The following is an 8,237-nucleotide window of genomic DNA, read 5'->3' as shown; positions in this document are numbered from 1 at the left end:
CGAGGTAAGAAACGGATCATTAACTTGCTGATATAATTAAGTGGTCTCAAGGCTCTTTTGAAGATTTCGTAGTTCATGTCTTTCTGACGATTTATATCGAGATGGTTACAATTTCCTTCACACAAAGCTATCAATCATAGTAATCCCCCTATCAATCATAGTGACAATTCCAGAAAGTACTAGTACATATCTGAGGAAAGTAATAGCTGATGAGGTCGTGTTGTCAAAAACGGATAGGCACTGCACCGGGATTTTTTATTTGAAAACTACTGGAAAATCAGGGAATTACAGGGAATTTAGTTGTCTTCATTGAGTCGACACCCTGTCCCTAGCAAGTTCAAATCCGTTTTTGCCGATACATTTACAAGAAATTTGGATCTGGCAAGGTATTTGCAGCGGCGGACAAGCCGTCCACACATGGACCCTACCTATCGACTCATCAACTCATGAACCGGGGACCAACGGCTTTACTTCCCTTCCGAAGGAAGGCGTGATCAGATATGTTATGCCTCAAAACATCCCGGTGGCGCCGACTGGGATTGAACCCAGGCCAGCTGGCGTGAGAGGTAATCAATGGTCTCTGATTTTTTAAAGTTTTATTAAAACCATGAATATCTTGATCTTGGAAAATTGTCATTATCTAAAATAACTAGATAATTTCTTGAAGATAACTCTTCATAATTTTCTCAATATGTGTTCAGGGTTACTTGCAGGATTGCCCCGAATAATCTTATCAAACTTTGACAGGCTTAGAATTCACTCTACAATTATATTAGAACACTCAATTTTTCTCACAGTAATTCGCATAAATTTCTCTCCACTATTCTCTTTAAAAGTTGCTGTTTGGTAGGCTGAGCAATGCTTCGATGGATGGTAAGCAGTGCTGTGTGAGGATATTAGATGCGTTATCGTACTCGCTTGAAGCTGCGTTAAGAAAATACACGAGATTCCGCACTACACCACTCCGGGATTATTACGTGAGGCTGAACCTAAGCGTACAAAAAGGCTACACAGGAACAGTGGTGGCGCGAGTCCTGGAGTTTAACATTTTTTCCTTAACATTTGATACTTTTTGCGATAACCATTGTGACGACACACAAAAACAAACTGGCAAGCGGCAAAAATGTCATGACATTTCTAAACTGTTTTCTGCCAGCAACAGAACATTTTCGCACAAAGAAGCAGACAAGACCGGCGGCGCGTGCGACATAAATTTATGTCGTGTAGAATTTTGCTGATTTCTGGATAATTACTGCATTTATTTGATGTTTATTGCATGGAATTAAAAGATAAGAATGAAGACTGACCACTCATAAGCATTGATGTTAAAATTATGCGTAAATAAGGGAGTTGGTAATTTACTGTCACACGCAAGCCTGCAGCTAAAATTTCATTACAATAAACTGTTTGGAAAAATCAGGCTGCGAGATTTTATTTATTCTCTATCTCCGCTGTTCGCTTGGAATGTAGTTATACACGGTCACCCGTGTGCTGGCTGTTTTGTTTCGCTCTGGACGATGGTTTTTCAAAAAATGTACTGTTGCCACCTCTGCACAGGAACACTTCTCGTACTACCAGCAGAATATTCAGCGCAAATTGAAGTCCAATCCATAGAGTTTTTGGAAATTCGTAAATAAGCAACGTAAAGAATCTTATCTTCTTTCTACGATGAAGCCTAGATGAAATCTGCCAGCTCTTCGCAATTAAATTATCTAGCGAATTCGTCCCAACAAGCTTCCCTCGTCTTTTCCAATGTGCCTGTATACAGTCAAGTACTGAAAGAAGTCCCGGCCAACGAAACAATCATCTTATCGGCAGCATCCAGACTGAAATCGACCTACACTCCTGGTATTCCGTCCGTTTTCCTGAAGCTACACTTACTATCTTGGTTGCAGTCATATTTTATCGAGCGTCAACTTTGTTTTTCTATAGAGGATTGATATTCGAGCCCTTTCCCTGCAACTTCGGGTATTCAACAGGGAAGTCATCTCGGCCCTTCTAATTTATTCCAACGATGTGAACCTTGTGTTAGACGAACCTCGTTTGTCTCTCACTGATGATCTTAAGATTTTCAAACGCCCACTGATGCCTTATTTCTACAAAAGGAGTGTGACAAATTTAGTAACTGGTGCGATTTGAACCGGATGACTGTAAACCCAAAGAATGAGGGTTCGGTAGACCACACTTTGACTAGTAGAACGTTTTAAAACTGTGATAAAACTTGCAATGTTTGCTTGGACTGTCTCATAAGTCTCTGTGAGATTCTCTGCTATTTTCATGGAAATCCAACCATTAGTATGGTGTACTTTTTTAACGTGAGACTGTATGTAATTTATCTCAACCATTATTGGGGTTTAGTGATGTAAAACAAATAAATAAATAAATCCAGTCAGTTGATTTGTTTTGCTAATGACGTGGACATTGTCGGAAGAACGTTCCAGGCGGTGGCAGATTGTACAGTAGAAACGTGAAGTTGAAAAGATTTGGTTGAAGGTGAAAACGTCGAAGACTAATCCATACCATAATCACATACCCTCCTTATATCATGTAATATGCACGGATAGAAATCTCCTTATACCTTTTGGCAAATTTCTATTGCTGATTATTCATAAAATGTATAAGTCAACTAATGAGCAGACGCCTTGCAAAAAGTTAATAAAGATCATGTGTCAAATGAAATGTATAAGCGGTCACACATACCTTTTATACATTCTTATATGACCTATGCGGTTCGTCTTATGGAATGTGTAAGGCTGATGTTTTGGCAAAAATATATAAGTGAAACACATGAATAAAATAATTGATTTTCGTTTCGTGTAGGCTATCTTGCAATGAGCACTCATACATCTAGTTTTCACTAGAAATCTTATGTATGAGTGCTCATTGCAAGATAGCCTATATAATATGATATCAACTATAGTCTGAACGTACTATAATACCCCGTTCACATTACAGCCTATATCACGTGATATACGCTATCTTGCAATGAGCACTCATACATCTAGTTTTCACTGGAAATCCTATGTATGAGTGCTTATTGCAAGACAGCGTATATTACGTGAAATAGGCTGTAATGTGAATGGGGTATAAGGGTGCCGCCAGAGTAGACGCGACACGATCAATCCAAAAAAAAAATCCTATTATTTATTCATTTATTATTGTTTTTATTTTAGTATGTACCTGTAGGTTTGGAGCTTAGCATGATAGAGCTCGCATTGGCAGAATTCGAAGGTTATGATTGCGAGGTGGCAGATACATTAGTGTACCTCGGATCACTGATGTCCTCGGATAACAACTGCAGCAGGGTAATTTGAAGACGCATTACTGCTTACTACGGACTCCACAAAACCTTGAGGCCTGGAAAATTTCGCCTCCGCACTATGTGTACCACGTTCAAGACGCTGATAAGACCGGTAGTTCTCTACGAGCATGAGACGTGGTTAATCAAAGTGCCTGCCTGTTGAAATCGGATCTTAGGCTTATACACTACAATCCTCAACTGCAGATTCTGGTGGTAGCGGATATCTCCAACCCCGTGTGAACATTAGGCATCGAGTTCCTGATGACACAGAAAAGATCATGCAGCTGGATTTGAGATCATTGACAACTGGGCATTCATGGACAGATAGTTAAGGAAGCTCAGCACTAGTATATGCTGTAACACACATAAAACAAACTCGCGTGTGAATCTGCAATGCTAATCTCACACTAGATATTCTCGTTAATTTTCATGTACTCGCACACACAACGCCATTAATTCATTCCAGCTTAAAACTCATAAAAACCGCCCAACCATCAATTGTTGCTGAATTAAGTCGAATCTTCTATTCCGCCTCAATCGTTTAACACTAACATGTGTCAATACATTTTTTTCCCAAATCTGTTCAGACGAACATCAATGGGTTTTTTCCCCTTTTTTTTACGAATATGCAGTTCCGTTTATGCAGTACATCAACAAGGTTATACCTACTTTCCTCTTTTATCCAGTTATAACCAGATTTTGGAAACTCGACAAACAAATATCGGTTCATACTGGCTTAAAAGAAGATGCAGATGATGAGCAGATTAACATTTATTGGCAATGATGGGAGGGGGTCTCCGATAGCCTAATCAGTCAAGGCACGGTATTACTAAGTCGGAGGCGGCGGGTTCGTTTCCCAGTCCGGTCGAGGAAATCTTCCACATTCTTGGACATTTTCTCGATTTTCCTGGGCATGGAATATCATTGTGCTCTCCACAAAATATACAAATACATGCATTGGTTGGCATGGAAAGCTCTCAATTAATAACTGTGGAAGTGCTTCTAGAACACGAAGTTGAGATCAGACGATAGCTCGTTCAAAGAGCTTCAAAACCAAGTAGAATGGCGGGGTGGGAGCTCTTATACTGTTCTTTGTTACTAAGGACACGTTTTCAGTGAAATCCTTCTCTTACTATAAAGGGCTGTAATTTTCAGTAGTTCAGCTAAGTCGCGAAAATGATGCTCGAAGTGCAGGTCGATTTTCATACAAACTAGCCAACTTTGCCATGTTGCAACTATGTTTTGTTATGATCAATAGAGCTGAAATTTTGACAAAGAACTAGAAAAATATGCTGAATTTTGCGTGTACGTAATATCAAACTATTGGAAGCGCTTGCCGGAAATTGACGGGCTGGTTGGAAATGGTCAACTAATTAGCACAATTATAATTCGAAATTTCCTTTTCGGACACGTGTTACCTCGTTATTTTTATTTTGTAAACAACAGTACAGCTTTGATAGCAAATAAAGAATAAGCCGTTTTGATTCGGTACGTTTAGTGTTATGCCTTAGAACATGCCGGTGGCGCCGACTGAGATTGGACCCAGGCCTGCTGGGGTGAGAGGTAATCACGCTAACCACCGGTGCCGATATCTTTCAAGGTGATATCACGGCGAATGAGATCGACCCAAATTTGAGTTTAGTTATCTCAGAAATAAGAAATAAAGTGCAGGAACTCAGCGATGAGTAAATTTGCCTCATGTTTTCCCAGGTTTTTCCAGGATTTTCCAGGGAAAAATTCCTGAATTTGAGAAAAGTAAAGATTGGATTCACTCAGTCTATTGGTACTACTCCGAGACTGAATTAAATTTTCGTCAATTTCCTCATTTTCTGGCAGATTTTTTAGGTTTTCCACAAGAAACCATGAGACAAATTTACTCATCGCTGAGCTCCTACACTTTTGGCGATTATGAGTGAACTAAACTCAAATGTGGGTCGTTCTCATTCACCGTGTACGCAAAAGGAAAAGAGCCAGTGTCGCTACTTGATAGCAAACTACTCATAATGGGAGGAGTCTTTGTAGCTTTTATACCACTTGGTTGCACATCATTCTGCTTTAACCTGAAAAGTATGGCATTAGCTCATTTTCGCTTCGGACGGCGTGCTGAACAGCAATAGCAGCAGTAGGAAGGTGGTGACTAGTCCACTCCTTCACACCTAACAAGCAACAATTGACTGGTCGTGGCAAAGGAGGAAAAGGTCTGGTAAAGGAGGTGCCAAGCGTCATCGCAAAGTTCTTCGAGATAACCGCCATCGGTCGTCTGGCTCGCCGTGGTGGTGTCAAACGTATCTCCGGTCTGATCTACGGGGTGTGCTGAAGGTGTTCCTGGAAAATGAGGTCCGTGATGCTGTCACCTACACTAAACACGCCAAGCGTAAGTGGCCATGAATGCCCTCTTCAATAAAACGGCCCTTTTCGGGGCCATCAAGCTTACATCAGGCCATCAAGCTTCAGTTTAAGAAACTTCGTTTCAATTTGTCAGAGATCTTTAAAAAAAAACTGTATGAACTTCTTGGAGGTTTTAGGAAGAAGAGAGATGGAATAAATATGGAATTCGGAATATTGGAGGATATGACAACTGATATAATTTCGTTGACTCTTATTTACATTAGTATTCGAAGATTTTATGCTTACAATCTATATAATAGATATTTATTTCTTAAGTTGCAACATATGGGATCTCAAAATTATTTTTATTTTAACAGTCATAATGTTAAGAATTGTGCATGGACATCTATTTTGAAAAGTCCTAAATGTCTGAAATTTATTCTTTGTGCACTTTAACATGTTTCAAGGCCATAATTTCAGAAAACTATAAAATTAAATTTGAATTTCATTTTGGTTCCGTTGTCTGAGATTGAACTGATGATGAAATATTCACAATCTAAAAAAAAGCTAGTTACAACTCCAGTTACAACTTTGAGAATTTTCTTATGTTTGAGATTCATTAAAATTTATAAGATCCGGACGCTATGTGATTTCATTACAAAAAGCATGGACAAACGATGATTGCTTGTTCAAAATCAGTAAGCTTTTATAGCTCCTCCATAATGTAAATAAGTTTCTACAACAAACTAAATTGACAAACAATTGGTATTTATACAAGTACTATAGCTATGAGTCGCTATCGTTATCATATTTAGTGTTTTGTTTATTTTTAGGGCATTTTTTAAATGTCAAATTTGAAAATATCTATATGAAACCCCTCACATGATTTTCGGGTAAATTTCTAGCATTTTATCTTATTTAATATGAGGATCCTCGAATCCGAATCAGATGCTTAAGTCCTTGTCCAAAGTGTATTTTCAGCAGAAATTGCAAAAAAAAACATAATTATACCTAGATGCAGGCAAATTCTTTGAAAATGACTGTAAATTAAACAGAAAACCATTAATTTTACATTGTTGAAAACATTTTCCCGTAATTTTTAAAACCCGTAGAACCCCGTTAATTTGAATAGCTAAAATTGCATTTAAATGGCGCTCAATTAGGATTTGTTTAAATAGTACCCCTTAATTGGGTGACGTTTCAAACAAACGGGGAAGCGCTGCCGGTGGTGTAATGGTAAGCGTGACTGCCTCTCACTCCAAAAGGCCTGCGTTCAATCGCAGTCTTCGCCGTCGGGATTTTATGAGGAATAACATTTCTGATCACGCCATCCTTCGGAAGGGAAGTAAAGCCGTTGGTCCCCGGTCAATGAGTTTATAGTCCATAGGTAGGATCCAGGTGTGGGAGCTGCCTCCATGGCGTCAGTAGCATTGGTACTCAGGAACTCAGAAAAAAACTAACGGCGTTCTACGGTACTTCTGATTTATTGACATTTTATTAAAAGAAAAATACCATTTTAAAATTAACAGGTTGCAACCTGGGTACTGCGGAGCCAATCGATTTTATTTTGCAAGCCAATGGAAAATGAAAAATTTCACTAGCAGCACATTGTTTTGCTCTTCTTCCGTTGAATCCTGCCAAAAACGCTGAGTCAGAAGTGCTCGAGCTCCCATGACTCTCATAAAGTTTGTTTACATTAGTTTTTTTTTTCAGAGTATGTATTATTGCAATTGCAACCCAGTTGAGCCATAAAAGCAGTGCTGGTTTTTTAAAGATTAGTTAAAAACATTCCACACGAGACACTTCCGGCCACCGAGTATACCAAAACCAGGGCAATCGTAGTTGCACTGAAAATCATGTACATCGCATGCATAACAATTCCCACACACAATCACACTCTCCAAACAAAACCATTTTTTATATGTAAAATTTGCTCCTCCAAGAAAGTTTATTGCTCTAATCATCGGCAAATACTTACCCGGAGGCAGTTACCTAGAAATCTAGAAATAATAACCCATATACAGTTCCTCTCGTTTTTTTTTTTTTGTTCATGGGGGAATCTGCTTACAGACACCTGAGAAAGTAACTCAGGGTGTGGGGTTGGGAGAATTGCACTCCCGACCCACTAAACCCTACCTGTGCCCTTGGCCCTTGACCTCCCCGGAACCGCCCGAAGGCATTACTTCGTGGGAGGGGTCTATGCGCTATAGCGCTCCTCTAGCCGTACTCTAACGCTCTAGTCGGGCAGTAGACACCCGCTCTGCTCGACACGCCACACTCGTTGTAGCTCTGAAACTATGTGGGTGACCGCAGTCACCACAGCGCTCCAGTTCTCGGTAGCACCACACATCCTAGGGACGATGTTATCCGGACTGGTGTCCGCTCCGCATATCGCTAGCATAGCGTTCCTTACTGGCTCGAAGCGTGGACACATGTTCCACCGTCTCTTCGAAACCAACGCACACGGGGCAAGTGGGAGTACTTGCATGTCCGAACCTATGCAAGTAACTCCTAAAGCAGCCATGGCCTGACAGGAACTGTGTCAGGTGGAAGTTTACTTCCCCATCGCGCCTATTGACCCAGCTTGATACGGAAGGTATCAAGCGGT

The sequence above is a fragment of the Ochlerotatus camptorhynchus genome, unplaced genomic scaffold (assembly GCF_037179485.1).
Source record: "Ochlerotatus camptorhynchus isolate MF236.1 unplaced genomic scaffold, CSIRO-AGI_Acam_v1.1 ptg000556l, whole genome shotgun sequence".
Taxonomy (NCBI): Eukaryota; Metazoa; Arthropoda; class Insecta; order Diptera; family Culicidae; genus Ochlerotatus; species Ochlerotatus camptorhynchus.
Note: the sequence above shows the minus strand (reverse complement) of the source record.